The 12,680-nt window shown below is 54.6% G+C and overlaps 1 pseudogene; it reads right to left on the reverse strand.

Moving 5' to 3' along the window:
- Window positions 1–4,035: 4,035 nt before the first annotated feature.
- On the reverse strand, window positions 4,036–4,652 carry LOC132506311 (allograft inflammatory factor 1-like; annotated as a pseudogene).
- Window positions 4,653–12,680: the final 8,028 nt, after the last annotated feature.

Raw genomic sequence — 12,680 nt, forward strand, 5'->3', positions numbered from 1 at the left:
CTCCATGGTGATAAAATAAAAGAGAAAAATCTTTGCCCATCTCAGTAGGTGAAGGAAAAGCATTTAAAAGAGATGGGGCTTCTCATCTGGTGGCGCAGTGGTTGAGAGTCCACCTGCCGATGCAGGGGACACGGGTTCGTGCCCCGGTCCGGGAGGATCCCACATGCCGCGGAGCGGCTGGGCCCGTGAGCCATGGCTGCTGAGCCTGTGCGTCCGGAGCCTGTGCTCCGCGATGGGAGAGGCCACAACAGGGAGAGGCCCGTGTACCGGAAAAAAAAAAAAAAAAGGAAAGTAACATCCATCCCTGACTAAAATCCCTAGAAGCATGAAACACGATTTCCTTCACCCAAAACCTCAGCAGCACTAATGGCGGCAAATCATTGGAAGCACACGCAGTACTTTCATGGAACTTGCGAAACTGATTCTAGAATTTGTGCGAAAGAGCAAAGGGTCAGGAACGGCCGCACGGTCTTGAAGGAGGAGCGGGTGGTGGGTGTTGGGACAGCGCTGCGGGTCAGCGGTGAAGTTCTGCTGTGGGTTAGATGGCGGCCCAGGGCCCAGGCAGTGAGAGCGGTACACTCACGCCTGTGCGTACCTGACGTGGGGCACAGGCAGCTCTACAAATCAGCCGGAGAAATGGACTATTCAGCCGGCGGTGCTGGGACAACTGGTTACCCTGTGGGCTGGGGGGCGGGAAAGGGATAGTCCTTAAACGGAGAGAAAGGCACAGCACGACACAAAGGGCCCACGTCCCAGAGGAGTAAATTAGTCCATCCGACTGTAACAGCAGTAAGAACGCCCGATCATCTGAAGACGGCACAGAGAACATGGACACAGAGGTCACACGTAAAGACACGTGCAGCACTAACCAACGAAGGGAGAGGATCCAGAGTGAAGAATTTCTAAAGTCCAGAAAAAATGACAACCCGGTGGAGAAGTGGGCAAAAGGCATCAACAGGCTTTCACAGGAAAGAGAACACGAGTGACCCGTGATGCTCTATCCCGTTAGCATTCAGGAGATGCAGAAACCTCCGTGGGTACCATTTGTACACAGCAGATCGACAAAAGTGATGAAGCCTGACACGACCAAGTGTTGGCAGGGATGCAGGTCTGCAGAAACGTGTGCACTTAAAGGAGTATAAATCGGTATGGCTGTTCTGAAAAATAATTTCAAATTCTCTAGCCATGTCGATGATGTGATACCTTTGGCCAGTGATCCCACTCCTCGGTACAGACCTGCTTCCAGGAAGCACGGACTGGGGTGGGGTAGGGGTGCAGCATCACCGTCCACAAGAGGAAAGGCACTAGAAACACCTCAGTTTCCATTAACAGCAGTGAATAAGCGCACTGTTGTACGTTCACACGGTGGACCACAACACACAAGTCAGGGTAAATGAAGTGCGGCCACACGTGTCAACACATGAACCTGTTTTTCTTAAGTTTGTTTTATCTCCAGTCCGGTACCACACACATGCACACGCACACGCACACTGCATCCACTTGAACTTGCCCGACACACTGCGTCCTTTTGAATGGCAGGGACAGAGCCATGCGCGGCAGTCCCCAAGCTGCTGGTGACATTAGTTAGATTTGGTCTTTCAGAAAGAAGACAGCTGAACTTCTAAGAAGCCGAGCCCTTAGCCAGAGAAGAGCCCTAGAGCTACCAGCCATGGAAACCTGAAACGCAGGCAGACGCCCCACCCCCTTTCCAGGGACCACGCTTGAGACCCTCTCCCTCTGGGAGTGGAATTCCAAGAAATGATGAAGGAGCTGGTGGAGTCTCCCAGGACACTCCCCGTCCGATGAGAGAACACTTTCCTGCCCTTTCTGGAAGCTGGGACACACCCACTTGCTCTCCCCCCTTAAGGAGGTTTCCTGCAGTCCTATGAAGTGTGTAACCCGCTGAAATAAGCCTGGTTGGTTCCGTCCTCCTGTCCGAGTGAGGTACAGATACACTGACTGTGGTGGGTGGTCAAGGAAGGCATTACCTTGCACAAAGCTCTCAGCCTGCCCCCGAAAGGAGAGGCAGTGGGAAGGGGTGGAGACAGGCAGTTGCTCATCTCAGGATCTCAGCGGAGGGAGTGGGGGTGACAGTTTACATGTACAGGGCGGAATGTTTCGCTGGGGTTTAAACTTCAACGAGGCTTATGCGTCTGAAGCACCTTCTTAGGCCGAAGGTCAGCCTGTCGTGGCCAAATAATCTGGTCCCTGAACTGGTCGAGACCAGTGGGCTGACCCCCCTCCGGCCGTTTCCCCATCGCCCACCTGCTCCGCTCCTTGCAGCTGCCGCAAAGTCAGCCCCTTGGCCTGGACTGCAGGTCAGAGGGGCCACAGGGACTCCCGGGGGCTCCAGCGCCCCCACAGCTCTCCCCTTCAGGTTTGCGAAGGCTTCTGCAAGACCCTTGCCCCGTGTTGGGCCCAGCTAGGCCCCCAGGATTGCCCTGCAGTCACCTCGTATCCTCCTCTTTCCTAACGCTCATCGCCCGGGTCTGACTTCCACTAGACTCCAAATTCCGTGAGTCTGTCCGTTTCACTCCTGGGTCCTTAGCTCTTGGCCCATAACAGGTGGTTAATAAACATGTTCAGTGGATGATGCATCCAAGTCCTGAGTGGGCAGCGGAAGGGAGTCCAGGATACAGGTGGGGTCGAGGCTGGGGTCCCTGCTGGCGCTGCCTCGGAGGCACTGGGAGGGTGACTCCTGGCCCAGGGCCTCGCCCAAGGCTTGACCTAGGAGGCTGCCCCCTCCGCCCCTTCCTTGTTCTCATCACTGACGGAGGCATGGGCAGGGCATCTGAACACCGGGGCCCCGGTCCGGGTCTTCCGTCTCCAGATTGACCCCTGCCCTTGGGCGAGGCACTTAATCCCTGTGGGTCACCACGCTTTTCTCACCTGTGAACGGAGAGGCCTGGCCCAGCTAACCTACAGGGTGCGTCAGGGCTCTGAAACCCTAGTCCATAATAAAAACCACAGGTGACCCCAGTCTAGTCCCCAGGCTCAAGGTTTTGAGTGATTTGGAAACAGAATGATGAATTAGACACTGGACATGGCACAAGTCAGGACAAAGTGGGGGACTTAAAGCTTATAATAGGTTGTAAATAAATACCTGTTGAATGACGGAGTGAGTGAATGAATGAATGAATGAATGAATGAATGGTGTAAGGAAGGTGTGAAGGCAAATGGGGAAGCAGGGTCAGGTTCCAGGCAGACCAGGATCAGAAAGGCACCCTGTTTCTCAGCTCGCGACCTAACAGTGGGGCTGCCTCTCTGCCACGAGCACTTAAGTCCTCATCCTCCCGTCCTGCTGCCCTCAACATCCTCCCTAAAAGGTGGGACTAGACTGAGCTGAATCCCCTCCCCCAAGGCCCCTGGACCCCCTCTGCCTCTGAAGCCCCAGCAAGGGTCAGGGGGAGCTGCACCCGTCCTCTGAGCTGCCTGTAAAGGTGTGGCCAGGGGGCAGGGCTAGAGGATTCCTCTGGAACCTTCCTGAAGGGTTCAACTTGCAAGTCCCTCTCCTTTTCTCCTTCTGTCACCTCACTGAGGATAAGACGAAGCGTAGACTGAGAGGGGACCAGCTGGGGAGGTGGGATGCTGCGTGGCCACATCTGGCCCACCCAAGAGCAGTGGAACCACACAGCCATCCGAGGATACCCTAACGAGGCCCTGCAGCCTTATCCCGACCCCAGGGTCTCCTGAAAGGGGCTGAGGGTCTCGCCAGGGCCAGGCCAGGGTCCCAGGACTTAGCTCAGTGACCCGGAAGGACGAACAGTACCAGCTTCAAGTGCGGGAATCACAGGCTTCTGGTCTCCCTGTCCTGGCCCTGCCCGCTCTGGTTTTTGGTTTAACGTCAGCCCTTCTGCACAGGGAGGAGAGACGCAGGGAAGAAGAGAAGGAGGCGATCGGGACTTCCCAACCCAGAGCCCCTTTAAGGCAGTAATTTATGCTAGACAAAGAGATCGCTGACTCTGCTGATGAAAAAACAAATGCAATGACCAAACAAATAAGACACATCGCAGGGCGTCAAGAAGGGCAGTGAGATCAGGAGGGAGGAAGACGAGTGGGGAGAGCGGGGCAGGCCCGGGCGGGGGTCCTCCGGGCAGGCTGGCAACGCCTCTCTGGAGGGGGGCCAGCTGGCTTGGGGCTGCTCTCCTTGGGTTTCCTTCAAACATCATGACTAGCTGGAGCACCGCCGACCGTTTCCCCAGCATCATGTTCACAAAGTCTCGGTAGGAGATGGTGTCGCTGAGAGCGCCCCCCACCTCCGAGATCATCTTCTTCATCTCCAGGTGGGCCTTGGGGACCCCACGCTTCTCCATCATCCTCTATAAAGACACCAGATCAATCTCGCCCTCACTGTTCAGGTCAAACTCCAGGTACTTCTCTTTAAAGGCCGCAAGTTTTTCCGGCAGGTTCTCTTCATCACTGTGCTTCTGGTCACAGAGGAGCTCCCGGTTGATCTCGGCCGGCCTCCTCTCCTGCCGGGCTTTGAGCAAACCGAGCGCTTTCCGTCCTTGGAAGCTGTTGCTGAGCGCGACCGACGTGGTGAGCACCGGGCTTCCGCCGGCCCGGGGCTTCGCGACCGCGGCAAAGGGACGAGGGGGAGGGGCGGGCGCCTGGTCCAAGCTGCGCGGCGTGTGGCGGCGGGATGAGTACATGAATCTCAAAATTGGGTTTAAAACATCAAGTTGCAGGGCTTCCCTGGGGGCACAGTGGTTAAGAATCGGCCTGGCAATGCAGGGGACGTGGGTTCGAGCCCTGGTCCAGGAAGATCCCACATGCCGCGGAGCAACTAAGCCCGTATGCGACTACTACTGAACCTGCGCTCTAGAGCCCGTGAGCCACAACTACTGAGCCCGCACACCTAGAGCCCGTGCTCCGCAACAAGAGAAGCCACCGCGATGAGAAGCCCGCGTGCCGCAACAAAGACCCAACACAGCCAAAAGTAAACGAATAATTAATTTTAAAGAAACTTAAGTTGTAAAAGTATAGATGTACTGTGACATCATTTTTATGTCTAAAAATAATTTTAAAATAACTACTGTATTTATGGATACACACATAAGTAGCACAACCATAAGGAGAGACAATTGTAATGATAGTAAAGATTAATTCAGACTCTAGTCACCTCTGGTGGCCAGTGGATGGGAGGAGGGAGTGGTTGCAGGAGCATCATAGATTCTCAGGCGTTCGTTCTGTTATTAAACGTCATGGTTTACATACACACTTTTATGTTATTGCGTGTGTATCAAATACTTTTCATCGAAAAAGGAAAAAGATATTGGAACTCGTCAGAGCCCAGTGAGGTGGCCGATTAAAAAACGTGTATCCTGGGCTTCCCTGGTGGCGCAGTGGTTGAGAGTCCGCCTGCCGATGCAGGGGACACGGGTTCGTGCCCCGGTCCAGGAAGATCCCACATGCCGCGGAGCGGCTGGGCCCGTGAGCCATGGCCGCTGAGCCTGCGCATCTGGAGCCTGTGCTCCGCAACGGGAGAGGCCACAACAGTGAGAGGCCCGCATACCGCAAAAGAAAAAAAAAAAAAACGTGTATCCTAATTCTGGTTCCAGAATTCCAACCGTGGAGTAAATAGTTCCAGTAACTGTTTATCCAACTATGGTTTATCTCTCACATTGATCACAACGAACAGTTCCGGAGAGGATATCACATGCAGCCTCTGAGGTCGGTGTCGAGTAGCAGGGCAGGCCAATTAGGATCTGAAGTCAAGCCTGAGTCACGACCTGAAACGAGGGAGAGTCGGGGGCTGACTTTCCTCCTTTGATTCCCATTTTGACCCCCGGGTGGGCCCGTCCCTGCACTTCGTGGCAGCACTGACGGTAAACCCCAGGGGAGATAGAGAGTCTGAAGACAAGGGGAAGGGGCCCCACAGAGCTGGAGGGGGTGGGAGAACTCCCAGAGGCGAGCGGGTTTCAGGAGGACACGCCCAGCGCCGTGTGTGACCGAGGCTCCCACGGAAGCGCATCAAAGACTTCGAGCCCTGAACCATCTCCCCAGTCCCAGCCCACGTGCCGGATGGAGCCCAGCGATGTGGGAAAGGCGTTGGGGTGGAACCCGTAACGGACCACTGCCTGCAGAAGGAGAGCTGGACTGCGCCGTCTGGGCCTAACCAGGTCGGTCTGCTGGGGCCGCGGCGGCAGTGACAAGGCAACACCCTCCGGAGTGCTAGCCAGGACCCAGGGTCTCCCAGCACAGTAGGCAAGCGTCCAGCACACAATCCCGAATTCCTCGACTCACAGAAGAAGCAGAACGAGGAAAGAGACAACCAACAGATACCAAGCCCAAGGCGACTCAGAAGGGAAGGATCAGTTAAAGGTTTTAAAGCAGCTCTTCTAACCGTCCATCGTGAGGATAAGGTGAATAATCTTGAGATGCCCGGAGACGTAGAAGTTCTCTGCAGAGAAGTAGAAACTAGAAAATATAACCAGAGGGAACGTTTATAATTGAAAGAACGCCATATCTGAAATTAAAAAAAAAATCACGGGACGGGCTCCGTAGCAGAATGGAGATGAAGGGGGAAGGGTTCGGGAAACCTGAGGGGGGTCAACAGAAATCATCGCTGTGCAGACGGAAAACAGAGGTTTGGGGAGAAAGCACGATCTCGAGGATGAATGGGCAACACCACAGGGTCCAACGTTCCTCTCAAGGAAGTCCCAAGAGGAGAGAGAAATTGGCATAGAAAATAATACTTGAGGAAATCATGGCCCAAACTTCCTAAATTTGGTGAAAAACTTACATTTAAAGAGCCTTGATCTATTCTTCCATTCTCCAATAGACCCAGATGTCAAGCCTAAAACTATAAAACCTTTAGAAGAAAAGATAGGAGAGAATCTTTGTGACCTCAGAGTTAGGCAGAGTTTTTTGAGAAATTGATGAATTGGACTGAATCAAAGTTAAACACACACGCCACAACAGTGAGAGGCCCACGTACCGCAAAAAAAAAAAAAAAAAAAAGCTAGTCATCCCATCAGAAATATCTACCCTAGAAAACTGAAAACTGGTGGTCACACAAAAATATGTACCTGAAATGTTAGGCTTCATTTTTAATTTTAATTTGTCAAAGTATAGTTGATTTACAATGTTGTGTTTATTTCTGCTGTATAGCCAAGCAATTCAGTTATACACACACACACATACATATATATGTATTCTTTTTCATATGCTTTTCCATTATGGTTTATCCCAGAGTATTGAATACGGTTTCCTGTGCTCTATAGTAGGACCTTGTTGTTTATCCATTCTATATATCATGGTTTGCATCTGCTCATCCCAAACTCCCCATCCATCCCTCCCCCACCTCCCCTCCCCCTTGGCGGCCACAAGTCTGTTCTCTGTGAGTCTGTTTCATAGATAAGTTCATTTGTGTCGTAGTTTAGAGCCCACTTGTAAGTGAGGTCATATGGTGTTTGTCTTTCTGTGTCTGGCTTCACTTAGGTATGATCACCTCTAGGTGCGTCCACATTGCTGCACGTGGCCTTATTCCGTTCTTTTTTACGGCTGACACTCCATCGTGGATATGTACCGCGTCTTCTTTATCCGTTCCCCTGTGGAGAGGGTTCATTCTTAATGCCCAAACCAGAAGACCCCCCACGTGTCTGTCCTTCAGCTGAGCGAGCCGGGGTGCGTCCACACAGTGGACCCGCGTCCTGAGCGCCAGAGGGGACACACCGACGCCACGGGCCTGTCCCAGGCGCCTCGTGCTCCCTGGGGAAGCCTCCCTTGCCCTCCCCCAGCCTCCCTGGGCAGCGGTCGGCCCTCCTGCGGACGCTGGCTGCTCTGTGCGTCCATCACTGTGCTGGGAAGTGGGGCGCCAGGTGCAGCATGGGTTGGGGGAGGGGAGGCGTGCTCTGTGGAGGATTTAAAATCAATAACAAAGCTGATTAGGGTCCATCTGCCTTCTCACCAGGCACTGGCAAGTCCAGCAGCACCCCTGACACCCACTCCTTCCCGGGAGAAGTTTTCTCGTTGGTCTAAGTTCTCAACAATTCTGCCATCACGGCTGAATTTCAATACTTATGTGTATGTTATGGGTTGAGTTGCTTCCCCCAAAAGATGTCGAAGTCCTACCCCACCGCCTGTGAATGTGCCGCATTGAGAAGTAGGGTCTTTGTAGATGCCACGAGTTAGGCTGAGGTCATTGGGGCGGCCCTAATCCTGTACGACCAGTGTCCTTATAAGAAGGGGACACTGACGGGGGAAGAAAGCCGTGGGCAGATGGTGGCAGAGACGGGGTGATGCACCTACCAGCCCAGGAGCCCCCGGGGTCGCCAGCAAACCACCAGCAGCACGGGGAGAGGCCCAGAGCAGACCCTCCCTCGCGGCCCGGTGGGGAGCAGCCCTGCCGACACCTCCATCTCAGACATGACGCCTCCGGGAGAGAGCAGGGATGCGTTCCTGCTGCTTCAGCCCCCGGCGTGAGGTCCCCTGTTGCAGCAAACTGGCAGTCGGCACGGCCTCCTTCCTTAGTCTTTAATAGAAGCCGTCTTCTGCCCGAAGTCGATTCGGAAACTAGCTCCCTGGTCGCCCTTGGCCCCGGCACCCCAAAGGCCGAATTCACAGTGAGGTCGCGCCGGTTTGGATCCGTGGGGTCACGGTTCACGTCCTCCCCTGCGGGGTTATCTTTTCTCTGTTTAAACAGCGGGTTCAAAATAAACTCTGGAAGCACAGAGGCTGCTTTTGCATTGCCTCTGCAACCAATTACCACAAAACTAGTGGCTCAAAATAACAAATTTATCACAGGTGCCGTGGGAAGTCCGGACTGCGTCTCACTGGGCTGAGATCAAGAGGCGGCCGGGGTGTGCGTCCCGCCACCGGGGGGCTGCAGGAGAGAACCCGTTTCCCGGCCTTTCTGGCTTCTAGAGGCGCCCGCGTTCCTGGCTGGTGGCCCCGGCCTCCACCTTGACGGCCAGCAGCGCTGCTGGGAGGGGCGTGGGTGTGGAACAGACCGCGGCGGGGTCTTCACAGGAGAGCCAGCGTCCCCTTCCCCCAAAGGCAGGGGACGCCCCAGAGTGGCCCAGTAGTGACAAGGGACAGCTCCCCCAACCTTCCTCCCACAATGAGGACAGCTGTCCTCCCAGTCGGGCAGGCGCTCGGGCTCATCACCCCTGTGTATCCTGCCGCCCCTCGGGCCGGTCCGCCTTAAGGCCTGTCCTTCGTGATGCCCGACTCACTGCTTTTCACGTGTAGGAGGAAAGCCTGGTCCCGCCGCCGACCAGCCGTGGCGGCGCCGTGCGCGCGTGTAGGAAAGGGCGTGTTGACTCCGGTCTCCTGAGCTGAGGCCGGCTTGGACACGCCAGTCGGGAGGCCCGTTTTGACCGGTCAGCGCCGGGGTCCTAGGTTATTAAATGCCTTGGATTTCTCCTCCGCCCATCGCACAGGTTCTTGTGGAGTTTACCTGAGCCAATTCTTGTCACACCTGGAGAACAGCGCCTGGCACGTGGAAAGGGCTCAGTAAACGTTAGCTATTTTGTTGTCGGGTTTCTCGTGCAGGCAGCTGTCCCCAGACCCAATTCATGCTCACAGCTGGGGATTCCAGAGACGTGGAAACCCTTTTCCCAGCGTCCAGATGTCACATCTCGTGGAGGGACCAACAGGTCTTCCCTGTGCCGTGTGAACCCATCACCGCAGCCGCGAGCTGGAGGCTTCTAACCGGCTGGTACTAGTTCCCATCGTCCATGCCTTTGGTGGGGATGATACCCCCAGGATCTCGCTCCCCGGAAAGGGGAGCTCTCAGACCAGAGGGAGGGCATGGAAATGATTGCTGGGCAGACCTCCCTCCCTCCCTCTCCCTCCCTCCCTCCCTCCCTCTCTCTGTCTCTCTCTCTGTGTCTCTCTCTGTGTCTCTCTCTGTCTCTGTCTCTCTGTCTCTCTCTGTCTCTCCTCTCTCATCTCATTCTCTCTCTCTCCTCTCTCTCTCTCTCTCTCTCTCTCTCACACACACACACACACACACACACACACACACACACACACAGGTCTTTGACACCGGGGCATATGAAGAAGGCTCTGCCTTAAAGGAGAACTTTATGATGTTGCCGCATCAGAAGACCTAATAGTGTAAAGATGTAATTTTCCTCCAAGTTAGTCTATAAGTTTAAAGCAAATCCGTACAAAAGCCCAGCACGACGTCTGGAGTGTGATGTGGCGACTCTGTCGTTCATCTGGAAGAGCGTATGTGTGAGAACAGTCAAGGAACACGTGAAAGCATGAAAGGATAATGAGGGGGCCCTGCCCTGTGTGATATGACCGTGCGCCCCCCGCTAACTAAAACAGCATGAGTCTGGAGAGGAACAGACAGACCGATCTATGGGGAGCTCAGGATCCAGGAACAGATGCAAGGGCAGGCGAGCATTTAGTGCTCGGTGTGGGTGGCATTTCTAGGCAGCGGCTCCAGGGTGGAATCCTCAATGTTGTTGAACCGGTCAACCACTTGGAAGTTTTCTGAGATCCTGCTTCATGTGACAGACCAAGATAAAGCCCAAAGTCTTAAAGATAAATTACAAACTAAAGGAACGTGTGGGACCGTGTTACGGGAGGAGCGGGCTAGGATTCGCGGCGGCGTAGAAACAGCTTCCGCCTTCTGTGCAGCGCGATGTCTCCAGCTCCGTTCGCGCTGTCCTGGGACCGACCCCGCCACCCGGCTCCTCTTTGTGCAACAGCGCTTGGGTCTCTGTGACATCACAGTTTGTCCCTGCATCTATTGAGGGATGTTTGGGGTGTTTCCACTTTGGGCTGCTGTGAATATTCTTGTAAAAATAACGGAATCTATAAAGAAAAAGGGTGATGTATTTTGCTAAGTAAGCTTTCAAAACTTAAGTCGGAGTAAACCTACACACATGGCCACGTCAACTGGTGCAGTTTTGGGTGGGTGGGTAGGGCCGATGCTCTAGGTGCCCTACCCAGATCCCCCTGGTCCCTCCTGTCTACCTGTCTGTGTCACAGCCACTGCAGGGGGTCATGCTAAATCCCACACCTGTGACCTTCTCTGGAGGATTGCCCCGGGGACCCTGGGGCTGCTGGGACTTACACTCCCCACCCCCTGCGGTGGCTTGTGGCCAGTCCCTAAGGGATTCAGGGCCCAAACTCCCTGCTCCGTGTCACGAGGCGGGACAGATCCTCCGATACCATTTATGCTTCCGGGCTCCCACGGGTCAGGCTGGGCTGCATTTGGGGTGCAACCACGTCCCCGTCTAACTGCCTCCACCGCCCCGCCTGCTGCCCTCAGGCTTCTCCTGGGAACGTCCTTTATGACTTGCCAAGAATTCCCACTTCTGGCTCTGCTTCCAGAAACCGACCTAAAACTGTTAGTCCCAGACATGGCCCTGCAGGCTTGAAGGACGAGGTGCTGAACTTGGGTCACCCACTGGGCAGATGACAAGGAGGCCTCCCTCCCTGGTTGCAGGTGGAGGGTTGGTCTCCAGGACACTTCAGCCACGCCGCTACCAAGGCCTCGCTCTGCGGGGGCACAGCACGGGACACACGGGGAGGTGGGCGACGTCACTGGGTGTGGGAGGTGCAGGGCTCATCTAATTATCTGGTCTGTGGAGAGAAGCCAGAGGGCCAGCGGTGGCAAGGAGTGGGCAGTGGGCTTCGGTGCAAGAAGAGAGGAGCTTCTGTCTGCAGCCTCATCTAGTTTCCTAATCGCGGCCGCCGTGCGGTGCTGTTTTCCCAGCAAGTAGAAGCAGGTTCGGACACACAGTGGAGCAAGCAGGAGGGCCCCCAGTCACATCTCGGGACCCATGTGGGTGACGTGTGCTTTCCCTCCCACGACTCTTGACTCTGGGTCAACAGACCCCGGTTCCCAGGGGGGAGATGCTTCCACCGGGGGACACGACAGGAGTCCCACCAAACTTAAGCTATGGCCGCTGCCCCACTTCAGAAGGACGCCTTTCAGGAGGACGGGAGCAGGTGAGGAGCGGGCAGCACGCTGGGAAGAGGGATTGAGCGCGATCAGCATGGGAATGGAGACAGGGAGGTGACGGAGGCTCAGTGCTCACATCACGAAGTCCAGCTTTCATGTAAATGAGAAGATGAAGCAACATTGGCCTGATAACGTCTCGTGACCAGAGACTCAGGCCACTCGGTGGTGAGGGTCTGCGTCACCCACCGGGGGGGCCATCTGGACCCGCGTAAGTGCTGGATGAGGCCACGGGGAAGCCAGAACAGGTGGTAGACGGAGAAGAGGATGAGGGCCCCTCACACTGGCCCAAGATAAAAGATTTATGTATAGGCAGTTGGTGTCTTGCAACAAAAATGTCCTGCCAGGTTATCCTCTGCGGCCCCCAGATTGGCAAACCCTGCCTGGGCACCACAGATCCCGGTGAATTTGTTGAGGTGTCGCTCTTAAACGTAAGTAGCCAAGACCCACCAGCTGTAGGAGGAATTATGTAACGGCAAAAACTAAAGCAAACAACAAAAGGACCCATTTAAGATTAAAATCGTACTTCCTATTTTCAGAAAGTTCAGAAAGGTATTTTTTCAGTGCAGCTAGTTAGGCTATATCAACTGTTACGGGCAGCCTGTTTATTTATAGAGTCAGCATCTATGCGTCTGTGAGTGGGCTGTAAGTTTCTTGATTGGCCAATTCCATACTACTCTAGTCATTAAGGATTCTGAATATCACTGCTTTTGTATGCTCAAAAACAAAAGCTTTCAAAGAACAAAAGTGACAC

Source organism: Lagenorhynchus albirostris, chromosome 15 (assembly GCF_949774975.1).
Source record: "Lagenorhynchus albirostris chromosome 15, mLagAlb1.1, whole genome shotgun sequence".
Taxonomy (NCBI): Eukaryota; Metazoa; Chordata; class Mammalia; order Artiodactyla; family Delphinidae; genus Lagenorhynchus; species Lagenorhynchus albirostris.